General features: G+C 41.9%; 1 non-coding gene across 1 annotated transcript; it reads right to left on the reverse strand.

The window, feature by feature from the left end:
• Positions 1–279: 279 nt before the first annotated feature.
• Positions 280–387, reverse strand: LOC130953497 (small nucleolar RNA R71). Its single transcript, XR_009075666.1, has one exon. It is a non-coding gene; the product is annotated as a small nucleolar RNA R71 (small nucleolar RNA).
• Positions 388–17,839: the final 17,452 nt, after the last annotated feature.

Genomic DNA, 17,839 nt, shown 5'->3' on the forward strand with positions numbered 1-17,839 from the left:
CTTAAGCCTCAATTAGTTTCTCTAATGCAACAGAATTGCAAGTTCCATGGACTTCCACTGGAAGATCCTCATCAGTTTTTAGCTGAATTCTTGCAAATCTGTGACACTGTCAAGACCAATGGGGTTGACCCTGAGGTCTACAGACTTATGCTATTCCCTTTTGCTGTAAGAGACAGAGCTAGAATATGGTTGGACTCACAACCTAAAGAAAGCCTGAACTCTTGGGAAAAGCTAGTCAATGCCTTCCTGGCAAAGTTCTTTCCACCTCCAAAATTGAGTAAGCTTAGAGTGGAAGTCCAAACCTTCAGACAGAAGGAAGGAGAATCCCTCTATGAAGCTTGGGAGAGCTATAAATAATTAATCAGAAAGTGTCCCTCTGACATGCTTTCTGAATGGAGCATCATAGGTATTTTCTATGATGGTCTCTCCGAACTATCAAAGATGTCATTGGATAGCTCTGCTGGAGGATCTCTTCATTTGAAGAAGACGCCTGCAGAAGCTCAAGAACTAATTGAAATGGTTGCAAATAACCAATTCATGTACACTTCTGAAAGGAATCCTGCGAACAATGGGACAAATCAGAAGAAAGGAGTTCTTGAGATTGATACTCTGAATGCCATATTGGCTCAGAATAAAATATTGACTCAGCAAGTCAATATGATTTCTCAAATTCTGTCTGGAATGCAAGCTGCACCAGGCAGTACTAAGGATGCTTCATCTGAAGAAGAAGCTTATGATCCTAAGAACCCTTCAATGGAAGAGGTGAATTACCTAGGAGAACCCTATGGAAACACCTATAATTCTTCATGGAGAAATCATCCAAATCTCTCATGGAAGGATCAACAGAGACCTCAACAAGGTTTCAATAACAATAATGGTGGAAGAAACAGGTTTAGCAATGGCAAGCCTTTTCCATCATCTTCTCAGCAACAGATAGAGAGTTCTAAGCAGAGCCACTCTGACTTAGCAACCATGGTCTCTGATCTAATCAAAACCACTCAAAGTTTCATGACTGAAACAAGGTCTTCCATTAGAAACTTGGAGGCACAAGTGGGACAGCTGAGCAAGAAAATTACTGAACTCCCTCCTAGTACTCTTCCAAGCAATACAGAAGAAAATCCAAAAGGAGAGTGCAAGGCCATCAACATGGCCGAATTTGGAGAGGAGGAAGAGGCAGTGAACGCCACTGAGGAGGACCTCAATGGGCGTCCACTGGCCTCCAATGAGTTCCCTAATGAGGAACCATGGGAATCCGAGGCTCAAAATGAGACCATAGAGATTCCATTGGACTTACTTCTGCCTTTCATGAGCTCTGATGAGTATTCTTCCTCTGAAGAGGATGAGTATGTCACTGAAGAGCAAGTTGCCAAGTACCTTGGAGCAATCATGAAGCTAAATGACAAGTTATTTGGTAATGAGACTTGGGAGAACGAACCTCCTTTGCTCACCAAAGAATTGGATGACTTGTCTAGGCAGAAATTACCTCAAAAGAAACAGGACCCTGGGAAGTTCTCAATACCTTGTACCATAGGCACCATGACCTTCAAGAAGGCTCTGTGTGACTTAGGGTCAAGTGTAAACCTCATGCCTCTCTCCGTAATGGAGAAGCTAGGGATCTTTGAGGTACAAGCTGCAAGAATCTCACTAGAGATGGCAGACAATTCAAAGAAACAAGCTTATGGACTTGTAGAGGATGTTTTGGTAAAATTTGAAGACCATTACATCCCTACTGATTTCATAGTCCTAGAGACTGGGAGGAGCATGGATGAATCTATCATCCTTGGCAGACCCTTCCTAGCCACAGCAAAGGCTGTGATTGATGTGGACAGAGGTGAATTGATCATTCAAGTGAATGAAGAATCCTTTGTGTTTAAGGCTCAAGGATATCCCTCTGTCACCATGGAGAGGAAGCATGAAGAGCTTCTCTCAAAACAGAGTCAAACAGAGCCCCCACAGTCAAACTCTAAGTTTGGTGTTGGGAGGCCACAACCAACTTCTAAGTTTGGTGTTGAACCCCCACATTCAAACTCTAAGTTTGGTGTTGGGAGGTTCCAACATTGCTCTGAGTATCTGTGAGGCTCCATGAGAGCACTCTGTCAAGCTACTGACATTAAAGAAGCGCTTGTTGGGAGGCAACCCAATGTTATATTTTATCTATTTTCCTTTGTTATTTTATGTTTTCTGTAGGTTGATGATCATGAGAAGTCACAAAATCAATTGAAAAAGCAAAAACAGAATGAAAAACAGAAAGAAAAATAGCACACCCTGGAGTAGAACTTGCTGGCGTTTAAACGCCAGTAAGGCTAGCAGATGGGCGTTTAACGCCCAGTCTGGTACCATTCTGGGCGTTTAACGCCAGAAAGGGGCACCAGACTGGCGTTAAACGCCAGATAAGGGCAAGAACTTGGCGTTAAACGCCAGAAATGGGCACCAGCCCGGCGTTTAACGCCATAATTGGCTCAGAATGCATTTTTGCACGCCATTTGGTGCAGGGATGACTTTTCCTTGACACCTCCGGATCTGTGGACCCCACAGGATCCCCACCAACCCCACCACCCTCTTTCTTCTTCACCCATTCACCAATCACCTCAATACCTCTTCCCCAAAAAAACCTTCACCTATCAAATCCCATCTTTCTCTTCACCACTCACATCCATCCTTCATAAAACCCCACCTACCTCACCATTCAAATTCAAACCACTTCTTCCCCTTTGGCCGAACCACAAAGCCATCTCGATCTCCTCTATTTCTTCTTCTTCTACTCTCTTCTTTCTTCTTTTGCTCGAGGACGAGCAAACCTTTTAAGTTTGGTGTGGTAAAAGCATTGCTTTTTGTTTTTCCATAACCATTTATGGCATCCAAGGTCGGAGAAACCTCTAGAAAGAGGAAAGGGAAGGCAAAAGCTTCCACCTCCGAGTCATGGGAGATGGAGAGATTCATCTCAAGGGTGCATCAAGACCACTTCTATGAAGTTGTGGCCTTGAAGAAGGTGATCCCCGAGGTCCCTTTCAAACTCAAAAAGAGTGAATATCCGGAGATCCGACATGAGATTCGAACAAGTCGGAATCTTGATGGTTCAAGAGTTCTATGCCAATGCATGGATCACCAAAAACCATGATCAAAGTGTGAACCCGGACCCAAAGAATTGGCTTACAATGGTTCGGGGGAAATACTTAGATTTTAGTCCGGAAAATGTGAGGTTGGCATTCAACTTGCCCATGATGCAAGAAGATGAACATCCTTACACTAGAAGGGTCAACTTTGATCAAAGGTTGGACCAAGTCCTCACTGACATTTGTGAAGAGGGCGCCCAATGGAAGAGAGATTCAAGAGGGAAGCCGGTTCAACTGAGAAGGCATGACCTCAAGCCCGTGGCTAGGGGATGGTTGGAGTTTATCCAACGCTCAATCATTCCCACTAGCAACCGGTCCGAAGTTACTCTAGACCGGGCCATCATGATCCATAGCATCATGATTGGAGAAGAAATAGAAGTTCATGAGGTTATAGCCCAAGAACTTTATAAGGTGGCGGACAAGTCCTCTACCTTGGCAAGGTTAGCCTTTTCTCATCTCATTTGTCACCTCTGTTACTCAGTTGGAGTGGATATAGAAGGAGACATCCTCATTGATGAGGACAAGCCCATCACTAAGAAAAGGATGGAGCAAACAAGAGACCCCTCTCATCATGAAATCCCTGAGATGCCTCAAGGGATGCACTTTCCTCCACAAAACTATTGGGAGCAACTGAACACCTCCCTAGGAGAATTGAGTTCCAACATGGGACAACTAAGGGTGGAGCACCAAGAACATTCCATCCTCCTCCATGAAATTAGAGAAGATCAAAGAATCATGAGAGTGGAGCAACAAAGACAAGGAAGAGACATTGAAGAGCTCAAGCACTCCATAAGATCTTCAAGATGAAGAACAAGCCGCCATCACTAAGGTGGACCCGTTCTTTAATCTCCTTGTTCTTTATTTTCCTGTTTTTCAAATTTTCATGCTTATGTTTATCTCTGTTTGTGTCTTATGATCATTAATGTCTTAGTGTCTATGCCTTAAAGTTATGAATGTCTTATGAATCCATCACCTTTCTTAAAATAAAAAATGTTCTTAATTGAAAAAGAGAAGAATTGCATGAATTTCAGATTTTATAACAGATTAATTATATTGATGTGGTGGCAATACTTTTGTTCCTTGAATGTATGCGTGAACAGTGCATATGTCTTTTGAATTTGTGGTTCATGAATGTTAAAATTGTTGGCTCTTGAAAGAATGATGAAAAAGGAGACATGTTACTGAGGATCTGAAAAATCATAAAAATGATTCTTGAAGCAAGAAAAAGCAGTGAATACAAAAAAAAGGAGAAGAAGCGAAAAAAAAAAGAAAAAAAACCGAAAAAAAGGAGAAAGAGAAAAAGAAAGAAAAAGAAAGAAAATAAAGTTGTGATCCAAGGCAAAAAAGAGTGTGCTTAAGAACCCTGGACACCTCTAATTGGGGACTCTAGCAAAGCTGAGTCACAATCTGAAAAGGTTCACCCAATTATGTGTCTGTGGCATGTATGTATCCGGTGGTAATACTGGAAGACAGAGTGCTTTGGGTCACGGCCATGACTCATAAAGTAGCTGTGTTCAAGAATCATCATACTTAACTAGGAGAATCAATAACACTATCTGGGTTCTGAGTTCCTAAAGAAGCCAATCATTCTGAATTTCAAAGGATAAAGCGAGATGCCAAAACTGTTTAGAGGCAAAAAGCTAAAAGCCCCGCTCATCTAATTAATACTGATCTTCATAGATGTTTTTGGAATTCTTCCATATTCTCTTCTTTTTATCTTATTTGATTTTCAGTTGCTTGGGGACAAGCAACAATTTAAGTTTGGGGTTGTGATGAGCGGATAATTTGTACGCTTTTTGGCATTATTTTTAATATGTTTCTAGTATATTTTTATTAGTTTTTAGTATATTTTTATTAGTTTTTAGTTAAAATTCACTTTTCTGGACTTTACTATGAGTTTGTGTGTTTTTCTGTGATTTCAGGTATTTTCTGGCTGAAATTGAGGGACCTGAGCAAAAATCTGATTTAGAGACTGAAAAGGACTGCAGATGCTGTTGGATTCTGACCTCCCTGCACTCGAAGTGGATTTTCTGGAGCTATAGAAGCCCAATTGGCGCGCTCTCACGGCGTTGGAAAGTAGACATCCTGGGCTTTCCAGCAATATATGATAGTCTATACTTTGCCCAAGATTTGATGGCCCAAACCGGCGTTCAAAGTCACCTTCAGAATTCCCAGCGTTAAACGCCGGAATTGGCACCAAAGTGGGAGTTAAACGCCCAAACTGGCACAAAAGCTGGCGTTTAACTCCGAGAAGAGTCTCTACACAAAAATGCTTCATTTCTCAGCCCAAGCACACACCAAGTGGGCCCGGAAGTGGATTTTTATGTCATTTACTCATCTTTGTAATTCTTAAGCTACTAGTTCCCTATAAATAGGACCTTTTACTATTGTATTTGACATCTTGGTAGCTATCTTTAGTCTTATGCTATCTTAGATCATGGGGCTGGCCTCACGGCCATGCCTAGACCTTGTTCTTATGTATTTTCAACGGTGGAGTTTCTACACACCATAGATTAAGGTGTGGAGCTCTGCTGTACCTCGAGTATTAATGCAATTACTATTGTTCTTCTATTCGATTCCGCTTGTTCTTGTTCTAAGATATCACTTGTTCTTCAACTTGATGAATGTGATGATCTGCGACACTCATCATCATTCTCACCTATGAACGTGTGCCTGACAACCACCTCTGTTCTACCTTAGATTGGGTGGATATCTCTTGGATTCCTGATACATGACGCATGGTTGCCGCTCGCCTAACAACCGAGCGCTCGCCTGACAACTGAGCCAGCCATTCCATGAGATCAGAGTCTTCGTGGTATAAGCTAGAACTGATGGCGGCATTCAAGAGAATCCGGAAGGTCTAAACCTTGTCTGTGGTATTCTGAGTAGGATTTAATGATTGAATGACTGTGACGAGCTTCAAACTCGCGATTGTGGGGCGTTAGTGACAGACGCAAAAGAACCACTGGATTCTATTCCGACATGATCGAGAACCGACAGTTGGATAGCCGTGCCGTGACAGGGTGCGTTGAACATTTCCACTGAGAGGATGGGAGGTAGCCACTGACAACGGTGAAACCCTTGCATACAGCTTGCCATGGAAAGGAGTAAGAAGGATTGGATGAAGACAGTAGGAAAGAAGAGAGACGGAAGGGACAAAGCATCTCCATTCGCTTATCTGAAGTTCTCACCAATGAATTGCATAAGTATCTCTATCTTTATCTTTATGTTTTATTCATCATCTATACCCATTTGAGTCTGCCTGACTAAGATTTACAAGGTGACCATAGCTTGCTTCATACCAACAATCTCTGTGGGATCGACCCTTACTCGCGTAAGGTTTATTACTTGGACGACCCAGTACACTTGCTGGTTAGTAGTGCGAAGTTGTGATAAAGAGTTGAGATTTCAATTGTGCGTACCATGTTGATGGCGCCGTTGATGATCACAGTTTCGTGCACCAAACACCCCGGACCAAATAACCAACGTCGGCACACTCCTAAAAAGGGGACATAAAAGAATCGCTCATACAGTTCCTACGCAACAACGCCGACCTCTTTGCGTGGAAGGCCGCAGACATGCCAGGTATAGATCCCAAACTAATGTGCCATAAGCTAGCAGTCTACCCAGGATCTCGGCCGGTACAATAAAGGCGTAGAAAGCTAGGACCCGAACGCTCTCAAGCAGTGGAAGAACAGGTACAAGCTCTACTGGAGGCAGGCTTCATAAGAGAAGTCAAATACCCGTTATGGCTTGCTAATGTCGTTTTGGTAAAAAAAAGTCAAATGGGAAGTGGAGAATGTGCACCGACTATACCGATCTCAACAAAGTTTGCCCGAAAGATCCTTATCCACTCCCAAACATTGACGCACTGGTAGATGCCTCCTCCGGATACAAATATCTCTTCTTTATGGACGCGTACTCAGGATATAACCAAATCCCAATGTACCCACCCGACCAAGAAAAAACCTCTTTCTTAACCCCAAGGGCAAACTACTGCTACATTGTTATGCCTTTCGGTCTCAAAAATGCGGGAGCCACTTACCAAAGATTAATGAATAAAGTTTTTTTGGATCACATCGGAAAGGTCATGGAAGTCTACGTAGACGACATGCTAGTAAAGACGCAAAACGAAGAGATGTTATTATCTGACCTGAAACAAGTATTCAGCACCATAAGACAACACGGCATGCCACTCAATCCCACAAAAGGTACCTTCGCAGTAGAATCGGGTAAATTCTTGGGTTTTATGATCACACAGAGAGGAATCGAGGCAAACCCAGACAAGTGCAGGGCAGTACTTGACATGAAAAGCCCGACTTGTATCAAAGAAGTACAACAACTCAACGGACGGCTAGCAGCCTTGTTCAGGTTCCTGGCGGGATCCGCAATAAGATCTTTCCCCTTCTACGCTACTCTAAGGAAGGGAAAGGAATTTGAATGGACAGTTGAATGCGAGCAAGCCTTCCAAGACTTCAAACAATTTTTGGGACAGTCACCTATATTAAGCCGACCACGGGAAGGGGAACCACTCATCTTGTACCTCACAGTGGGAAATCAGGTAATAGCCTCAGCACTAGTCCGAGAAGACAACAGTGGGCAACAACCCATATAGTTTATCAGCAAAGCATTACAACGAGCCGAGCTGAACTACCTGAAAATAGAAAAGTTCGCTTACGCTCTCATAATAACATCTCGACGACTTCGCCCATATTTCCAGTCTCACACCATTAAAATTCGGACCAACCAGCCTATAAAAAGAATCCTACAAAAAATAGACTTGGCGGGCAGAATTTTGCAATGGGCAGTCGAGTTGTCCGAGTTCGATCTTTAATACGAAACTCGGACGGCCATCAAATTCCAATATCTGGCCGACTTCATTGCGGAATTTACGGACACACCAGAAATCCCCACAGAATGGCATCTATACGTGGACGGCTCCTCAAATAAAATGGAAAGTGGCGCAGGCGTAATAATTGAAAGCAACCAGGGGACCCAGATCGAACTCTCCCTCAAATTTGGGTTCCCTGCCTCAAACAATCAAGCGGAATATGAGGCACTTTTAGCTGGTTTGAAGCTGGCTAGGGAAGTTGGAGCTAAAAAACTTATCATCTTCAGCGACTCACAGGTAGTCACGTCACAAATAACAGACAGCTACCAAGCCAAAGATCCCACTATGAAAAAGTACCTGGACAAAATCAGGAAACAGCTCGAACAACTCAGAGAGACAAGATTCGACACATACCCCGAGAACAGAATGCCCGGGCCGATGCACTCTCAAAGCTAGCCAGCACCAAACCAGGAGGCAACAATAGAAGCCTTATCCAAGAAATTCTATAGAAACCATCAATCTCAGAAGAAGAAAAAGTCCTAGCCATAACAGGTGGCGATCAGGGATGGATGACCCCCATAATCAATTACCTCACAACGGAGGCCCTCCCTACAAATGAGAAAGAGGAAAAGAGGTTAAAACGGGAAGCACAATACTATACCACCATAAATAACACTTTATACAAAAGAGGGATTTCAACACCATTGCTGAAATGTGTGCCGACTTCCAATGCTAAAGATATCCTAGAAGAAGTGCACAGTGGCATTTGTGGTAATCACCTCGGAGCGCAAGCACTCGCCAAAAAAGTACTTCGGGCAGGATTCTATTGGCCGACGCTACAAAAAGAAGCCACAGAATTTGTAAGGACATGTTCGCCATGTCAGAAGCATGCCAACTTTCACGCCGCTCCGGTAGAGGAACTCATCAGCGTAACCTCACCCTGGCCATTTGCAAAATGCGTCCTCGATCTCGTCAGACCTTTTCCTCAAGGATCAGGGCAAGTCAAATTCCTCATAGTAGGAATAGACTACTTCACAAAATGGATCGAGGCAGAGCCCCTAGCTAACGCCACAGCTCAAAAAAGTCGGAAATTCCTATATAGAAACATCATCACAAAGTTTGGAGTTCCACACTCCATCACTACAGACAATGGTACCCAGTTCACAGACGCAGGCTTTAGAAAACTAGCGGCCGACCTGAATATAAAACAACAATTCACTTCTGTTGAGCACCCCCAAGCCAATGGACAAGCTAAAGCTGCTAACAAAGTTATATTAGCAGGGTTAAAACGGAGGCTACAGGATACAAAGGGAGCCTGGGCCGAAGAACTCCCACAAGTCCTATGGGCATATCGAACGACTCCACATTCCACAACAAAGGAGTCACCTTTCCGACTAGCTTACGGGATGGAGGCAATGATCCCAGTATAAGTGGAAGAAGGATCACCCAGGGTAATCCATTTCAGCGAAAAAGCCAATTCCCAACTCCAAAGGGAAGAGCTCGACCTACTTCAAGAAATCCGAGAAAGAGCTCGGATAAGGGAAGAAGCGTTGAAACAACGAATGGCCTCCAGATACAACCGAAAAGTAATACAGCGGGCCTTCGCTGAAGACGACCTCATCCTAATCCGAAATGATATAGGAACAACTCGACCTGGAGAAGAAAAACTGGCAGCAAACGGGAAGGGACCCTTCTGAGTCATAGAAGTACTGGGAAAGGTCTACTACAAGCTTTCCGAACTCGACGGGCGAGAGCTTCCTAGATCATGGCACGCCTGCAACCTAAGAAGGTACTATAGCTAGGGATGACAAAAGATTTTGGACAGGGCACACTCTTTTTCCTGAAAAGGTTTTTTAACGAGGCGCCCTGCCAAGACCTACAAATCACCCGACTTAGGAAATTAACTCCTCATGTATATTTGTATTTTCTTTTAATAAAATTTGCTCAGATTCTCTACAAACGCTCAAGTCTATTATTCTAAAAACAATCATCGCCCGATTGTAAAGCTACAAATCGACAGAAAGTGAAAACCAAATTCACTGCGCGATCACAATAAAAACGAGGGCTAAAAACCCAAATTCTACGAAATCGGCAAAGATGAAGACAGAATAATGCAATAAGTTATAGAAAGTGATCCATAGAAAGGACCTGACGAGGTCCTAATAAAATGGATTGCTATAAAATAACTTAAAGGCTGGACGGCACAAAAGTCGGACCAGCCACAAAAACCCAAGTTATAAGTAAAGCCCTGGAAAGAGGTATGGCCAACCCTATAAAAGACGATTAGTATAACTTCAAAGAGCCCGACAGGACGAAGTCGGACTCCTACAAAAAAGTTACAAAAGATAAATCCCTGAAAGAGACTTAAACAAGGTCCAAGAAAGAGGATTATCAAGTAACTCGACAGGGCCCGACATGACGAAGTCAGCCCAGAAAGATAAAGCTACAAAAGATAAGTCCCTGAAAGAGACCTGAACAAGGTCCAAGAAAGAGGATTATCAAGTAACTCGACAAAGCCCGACATGACGAAGTCGGCCCGAAAAAGATAAAGTTACAAAAGAGATCTGAACAAGATCCAAGAAAAAATGATTACTTAGTAACGGAACAGGGACCGACATGAAAAAGTCAGACTAAAGCTACAAATATTTATAAAAAGTAATCCCAAAGGGTTGCTAGAAATAACTCAAAGATCAACTGAGAAAATCAGTCAACAGAGGGGAGATTTCTCGACCCGATAGACCTCGACCTCACCAAAAGCAATCAAAAGAGGATGAATAAAAAACAACTCTGAAAGATTCCATATAAATAAAGAAAGCTGCAAACAAGCATATCATGGAAAACAAGGCAGTTACCATAAAACAAAGACTCAAGAGGCCGTTTGAAGCCAACCTTAAGAGCAAGAGAAACTATTTTGTTTTACAAAATAAAGTTGCTAAAGGTAGCAACTATCAACAGTCAACAAAATACCATTTACAAAAAAGAGTTCAAACCCCACAGGCCAGGCTATACACAGATCTATCAAAGATAATCAAAGAGAGTCCAAAGGCTTCCCAGTAGCAGCATCAACATGAGGTGAAGGAGGACGAGTCTGGAGAGGCACCGCATCTACTGTCCCGTCACCTCGATTCAAGATCTGACAGTTAGGATCTGGCTCAACTACGGTCGAGGGGGCTGAAGGAACCGGCGGGGCAGAGGCTTTAACAGGAGGCACAGGAGGAGGTTCAATATCATCATCGGGATCATCCGGGACAATCTTGCCATCCTTTACTACGTTATCAAGACTAACGAGAGTCAAATCGGCACCAGAGGCAACAATCCGGAACTGCTCTATCAGGTTCTCATAGGCGGCAGTCACACTACCCACAAGATGACCCTGAAGCTCGGCCTAATCAACCCGAGGAGTTTTCAAGTCATCTCGGAGACACACCAACTCCCTATAAGCCGAGACATAGCTATCCTTGTGCTTCAATGCCATGTCCTCAGCCAACTTCAAAGAAGTCGCCAAGGTGATAGAGCTAGCCTTCTCACCCTCTGGTTCCTTTTCTACCTTCGCCAACTTCACCTCCAATTCCTCCTTCAGACCCTTGATCTGATCAAACTCCGATTTAGCCTCCTCCATGAAGGATTTAGTAGTATGAATCGGGATCCCCTGAACAGTCCGGAAAATGGCCGCACCCATATGTGCCATCTTCACACTATTTTTGGTAATGAAATCTAGGTGCTGAAGAAGGGACACATCATCCATAGAATGCCCACCATAAGGGGCAATATGTTGGTCGACAAACTCAATAGCATCAAAATCCGGGGCATCCAGGTTAAAGGGCTCAGATGTTTTCTGCTTTTTCAAAGGAGGAGCACGAGAAGCAGCAGCGGAAGATTGTGAGGGATCTGCCAGACAAACCCGGGGAGTAGGGATCACCCTCCTCGGGTCAGGGGAACTCGGCACGGGCGGTTTCATGATGGTTTGGGAGGACCCCTCCCCAGCCGCCTTGACCGAGATGTTTTGTGCAGTGGCTGCCTTCCTGGCCTTTTTGAAAGCCTTCTTGGAGTCGTTGTTCTTCGACATTTCTGAAATCCAGAAAAGACAGAATCAACAAACAAAAGTCAAGGATCACAGGGGTAAAATAGAATAAAATGAAAACACGTCAGTCAATACCCAACACTTTTCGGACCAAGATGGGTCCCACATAAATTTCTTAGTATCCAGATGCGGAGGCTCCCCCCAAATATCCTCCAATACACTCACAAAGGCCTGCTCGACCTCATCTAACATCTCCCAAGTATACCGAGGCACCATGACATTCTTTTGCCACTCAAGAGGAAAAGCAGGTTCATCATTTTCATCAAGAAAAAAGGGGTGAGCCCCCTCAACAGCTCGAATTTTAAAGAAATAGTTTTTGAAGTCCTTAAAGGACTCGTCATACATGGCAAAGACCTTATGCCCTTGAGCAGATCTAAAGGAAACCCAAGAAGCTTTCTTTTTTGAAGAAGCCCCAGGCTTGGCCGAACCAAACAAATAAAGAAAAAGAGTTAGAGAAGGCTTGATGCCTAACTCTTGACACAGTAATTGAAAAATTTTTATAATACCCCATGAATTCGGATGAAGCTTGGATGGAGCAATATTACACGACCACAACAAGTCGGTTTCAAAGGCAGAAAAAGGAAAAGTAATGTTCAACTGACTAAAGAAATATTTATAAGCATAGAAGAAGGGACGCTCCCCCTCGACTGAGGTGGGAAAACAAACTCTTTCATCAGAACCAGGCACTACAAGCTCATAATCCCTCTCCTGGGCACCGCTACCACAAACCCTATGATGTTTTCGCAGCTCTATACAAAACTCAGAGTCCACCACAGAAATACACAGAAGAACCATAGAATCCACCCAATCAGCCATGCCCTCAGGGACTTGGGAAGACGTCTCAACAATATTTTTGTGAGAAGCCATGAGGCCAACTAGTCCTATAATAAGAAAATAATATTGGATTACGAAAAAATATCTCGGACAAACAGCAACACAAATTGACCACACAACCCAGCACAGTATGAGGAACAAAAGGAGACCCCAAGACCTACACAAAAAATCCAGGGGCATCCTTTGAGGCAACCACAGAACAAGAGCCCAAAGGGACCTACAAGTTCACACCCCAGCAACGACCCCTTTTTTTCTCTTAAACCAGAAATCACCAAAAAACCATCATCTCCATTCCGTAGAAAAAATACCGACAGAACAAAGCCACCAAAGGAGCAACCTTTTTTCGAAACGCAGCAACATGCAAAACCCTAAAGGCACTAAACTACCAGGAAATCCAGCCAAAAGCACACAGAAAGACGAAAAGAAAATCAGAAAACATACATCGTAGTGACAGTCAAGCATAGTAGTATGAAAAGACTCAAGCTTTCCAATGACAACTTAGGCAAAATCAAAACTTTATTGAAGAATCACATTCCAAAAGTAAAAACAGAAACAAAAGAAAAGGTTCAAGCTTTCCAAGCATACAAAATCAAGGCGTCATCAAAAGGATCAAAAACAAAAGTAGCAGAAATAAAAAGGTGAAGAGGAAAGCAAAACCAACCTGGAAGAAGGAAGAAAACTTTGAAAAAGGAGTAGCAGAGAATCGACCACAAAGCAGAAAGCACCAAGCGAAGGCCAAAGCATCACAAAGAAATGAGAGGAGCAGGACAGGAAACGGCGTAAAAGAAGGGAAGTTACAGGGAAAGGAAAACCGTCTCTTGGATACAAAATTTGAATAAAGAAAACCAAGAGAAACGGAACAAAAACAAATTAATATGGCCATTAAAAACCCTCGCGCATTCCCAAGAAAAAAAACACTAAAGGCAAAAGTGCGCGCTTTCAGAAGAAACGGAACAGAAACGTTCCGCATTCAAGAAAGAGCTCTAGAAAGATAAAGCGACAAAGTGCTCGAGTTTGGCTTTACCCGAGAAGGCTCGAAGTCCTAAAACCAAGACTCGGCCTCCAGAATAAAGACCGAGCTCGAGCAGGGGCACTATTCATACCCTGGGTCGAGCTCTCCGACCCGGGATGTTCTACAGACAAATTGACCGACCTCTTTAAAGTCAGGAGGACCCGACCTCTTCTCAAAGAGGTCGGCCAAATTATAGGAAGGCTTAATAGAGGGCCCAAACGGAGGAACACGTCCCAAATCCTAAGGCAGCCCAAGCCTACAGAGAGAAGGGCGGTTCCCTTGAACATAAGATGACCTCAATTAAAGATAAGATAAAGATAAGATAAGATAACTAACTTATCTTATCAAAGAAGGTCACTCTATGCAATTATAAATACACTGGAGCACCCAGGTATAACTCATACTCTGATTCTACTCAATACCTGCTTAATACCCTTGCTAACATAAGCATCGGAGTCCCTTGCAGGTACCCCCCACCCTCCGGGAATGAAGGAATCAGCATCACCATCAAGTCCAACAAGTTGGATACAAACCATTCCAACCAGTACAGAAGATCTCGTCCGAGATCGACCTACAGTTTCAGGTAACCCTCGGAACATCATCCTTTTTGGGGGGAAATATTGATTCAGAAATTTGTTTGATAACTGTTTCCAGGTTCTTATGCTGGCTTTGGGTTGGTTGCTTAACCACCTATTAGCTTGGTCTTTTATAGCAAATGAAAACCGCAATAATCTGTAGACATCCTGATCCACTTCCTTATCACGTACTGTGTCAGCAATTTGTAAGAACTGTGCCAGAAACTCAGTAGGTTCTTCCTATGGAAGACCAAAATACTAGCAATTTTGTTGCACCATGATAATGAGCTGAGGATTTAACTCAAAACTACTGGCTCTGATGGAGGGTATACAGATAGTACTCCCACATGAAGCAGTAGTGGGGTTAGCATATGACCCCAGAGTCCTTCTGGACGGTTCATTTCCACTTAGGTCCATGATGGAGAAAGGAAAATAATGTGAATTGTAAATAAACAATTTTCTCTCTCTTCTTTTTTTTTGAAAATCGAAATTAGAAGAAAAAAATAAAATAAAATAAAATAAATAAAAAATTGAATATAAGTTTCAAAACTTAAGAAGAGAAAAAGAGATAAAAGAAATTAGAAAACTAAATTAATTAATTAATTAAAAAGATTTGAAAATTTTTTTGTGTGGATTTTCGAAAAAAATGACGAGAGAGAAAGTGGTTAGGAAGTTTTGAAAAAGATATGTCCTAAAATTAAAGATACTTGAAAATTAATACTTGTAAGAAAATGAATAAAAGAAAAGATTTGAAAAAGATATGATTTAAAATTTTAAAGATTGAAACTTTCTTAACAAGAAAACACCAAACTTAAAATTTTTTCAATCAAACTAATAAAATGGGGTAAGTAATTCAAAAATTTAAAAAGAAAAAGGATTATGAAAAAATTTTATAAAATATTTTTGAAAAAAAATTTATTTTGAAAAAGATTTAAAAAGATAAATTTTAAAAATTGAAATCTTGACTTGACTAACAAGAAACTACCAAATTTTTAAAAATTTTGACTAAGTCAACCTAAGGGATTCAAAAATGATGAGTAAATAAAGGAAAAGATATATATATATATATATATATATATATATATATATATATATATATATATGAATTTAATGAGAAAAGAGAAAAACAACAAAATGACATCAAACAAGAAAATTCAAAGATCAAATAGAGAAAATTATCAAGAACAATAAGAACATGCAATTGACCCCAAACTTAAAACATGAAACAAAATTTCAAACAAAAGACTCAATTTATTGACTCTAAACCAACAAAAATAAATTATTCCTAATCTAAGCAACAAGATGAACCGTCAATTGTCCAAACTCAAACAATCTCCGGCAACGGCGCCAAAAACTTGGTGCACCAAATTGTGATCACACTTTTCACAACTCCACACAACTAACCAGCAAGTGCACTGGGTCGTCCAAGTAATACCTTACGTGAGTAAGGGTCGATCCCACGGAGATTGCCGGCTTAAAGCAAGCTATGGTTATCTTGTAACTCTTAGTCAGGAGATTAATGATAAAAAGGATTTTGTTGCAAAAAATAAAATAGCATGAAATGAATGATACTTATTATTCAGTAATGGAGAACAAGTTGAGGTTTCAGAGATGCTCTGTCTTCTGAATCTCTGCTTTCCTACTGTCTTCCTCTCTCAAATGCGCAAGGCTCCTTCTATGGTAGGCTGTATGTTGGTGGATCACCGTTGTCGATGGCTACCATCCGTCCTCTCAGTGAAAATGGTCCAAGTACAGTTTCTATACGGCCAATCATATGTTGGTTCTCACTTGTATCGGAATAGAATCACTTTAACCTTTTGCACACTGTCACTGCGCCCAACATTCGTGTGTTTGAAACTCGTCAAAGTCATCCCTTCCCAGACCCTACTCGGAATACCACAAACAAGGTTTAGACTTTTCGGATCTCAGGAATGCTGCCAATTGGTTCTAGCCTCTACCACGAAGGTTTTAATCTCACGAATTCGAATACTCTGTTGTCAGGAGAGGCAAGTCAAATTCGTGGATCAGAAACCCAAGAGATACGCACTCAAGCTATCGCCCAATGACTATGTTGAGCTAAGATAGAACGGAAGTGGTTGTCAAGCACACGTTCATAAGTTTGAGAATGATGATGATTGTAACGGATCATCACCTTCATCATATTGAAGTACGAGTGAGTATCTTAGAGCGGAAGCAAGTGTGATTGAATAGAAAACAGTAGTAATTGTGTTAATTCATTGAAACACAGCAGAGCTCCTCACCCTCACCTTTGGGGTTTAGAGGCTCATGCCGTAGAAGATACAATATGAAATGTAAAAAATGTCATAAGTCCCCAAATGAATCTCTAAAAGCAGTTTTTATACTAAACTAGTAACCTAGGTTTACAGAAAATGAGTAACTAAGTGCAGATAGTGTAGAAATCCACTTCCGGGGTCCACTTGGTGAGTGTTTGGGCTGAGCTTTGAAGCTTTCACGTGCATAGGCCATTCTTCGAGTTAAACACCAACTTTGGTGCCAGTTTGGGCATTTAACTCCAATTTTGGTGCCAGTTCTTGCGTTTTATGCCAGAAAAGGGTTTTTGGCTGGCGTTTAACGCCAGTTTGGGCCATCAAATCTCGAGAAAAGTATGGACTATTATGCATTTCTAGAAAGCCCAAGATGTCTACTTTCCAACGAAATTGAGAGCACACCAATTGGGCTTTTGTAACTCCAGAAAATCCATTTCGAGTGCAGGAGGGTCAGAATCCAACAACATCTACAGTCCTTTCTCAGCCTCTGAATCAGAATTTTGCTCAGGTCCCTCAATTTCAGCCAAAAAATTCCTGAAATTACAGAAAAATACACAAACCCATGGTGAAGTCCAGAAATGTGATTTTTAAATAAAAATTAAAACAAAAACATAACAAAAAGTGAATAAAACATGCTAAAAACTATATGAAAACACTACCAAAAAGCGTATAAAATATCCGCTCATCATGACCCATAAGATAGGATTGGATTTAAATGGTTGATGAGTTGTTGGATGTATTTGTATGATGATGTTTGATGAAATGATGAATTTTGAGTTGATAATGATGATTAATAATGATATGATGAGGATGAATTATTTGTGAAGTTGAGTAGTGGATTATGTTGATAAATGCGATATTGGTCATGAATGATTGGTAAAATAGTTGGAAAATTTCTGGTATGTGCTCACGCACACTCTTCGTAAATGGTGACCTGTGTGCACGCACAGACCTGTGCGTCCGCACACGCAGAGGCAGGCAGTCTGCTTATAGCGCTGGCACAGTCTGTGCGCGTGCACACCAAATGGGAAAATTGTAACCTGTACATACACACAGATCTGTGCGCATGCACACGTTGGGGAGGCAAGTCTGTTGGGGGCACTGG

The sequence above is a fragment of the Arachis stenosperma genome, chromosome 9 (genome assembly GCF_014773155.1).
Source record: "Arachis stenosperma cultivar V10309 chromosome 9, arast.V10309.gnm1.PFL2, whole genome shotgun sequence".
Taxonomy (NCBI): Eukaryota; Viridiplantae; Streptophyta; class Magnoliopsida; order Fabales; family Fabaceae; genus Arachis; species Arachis stenosperma.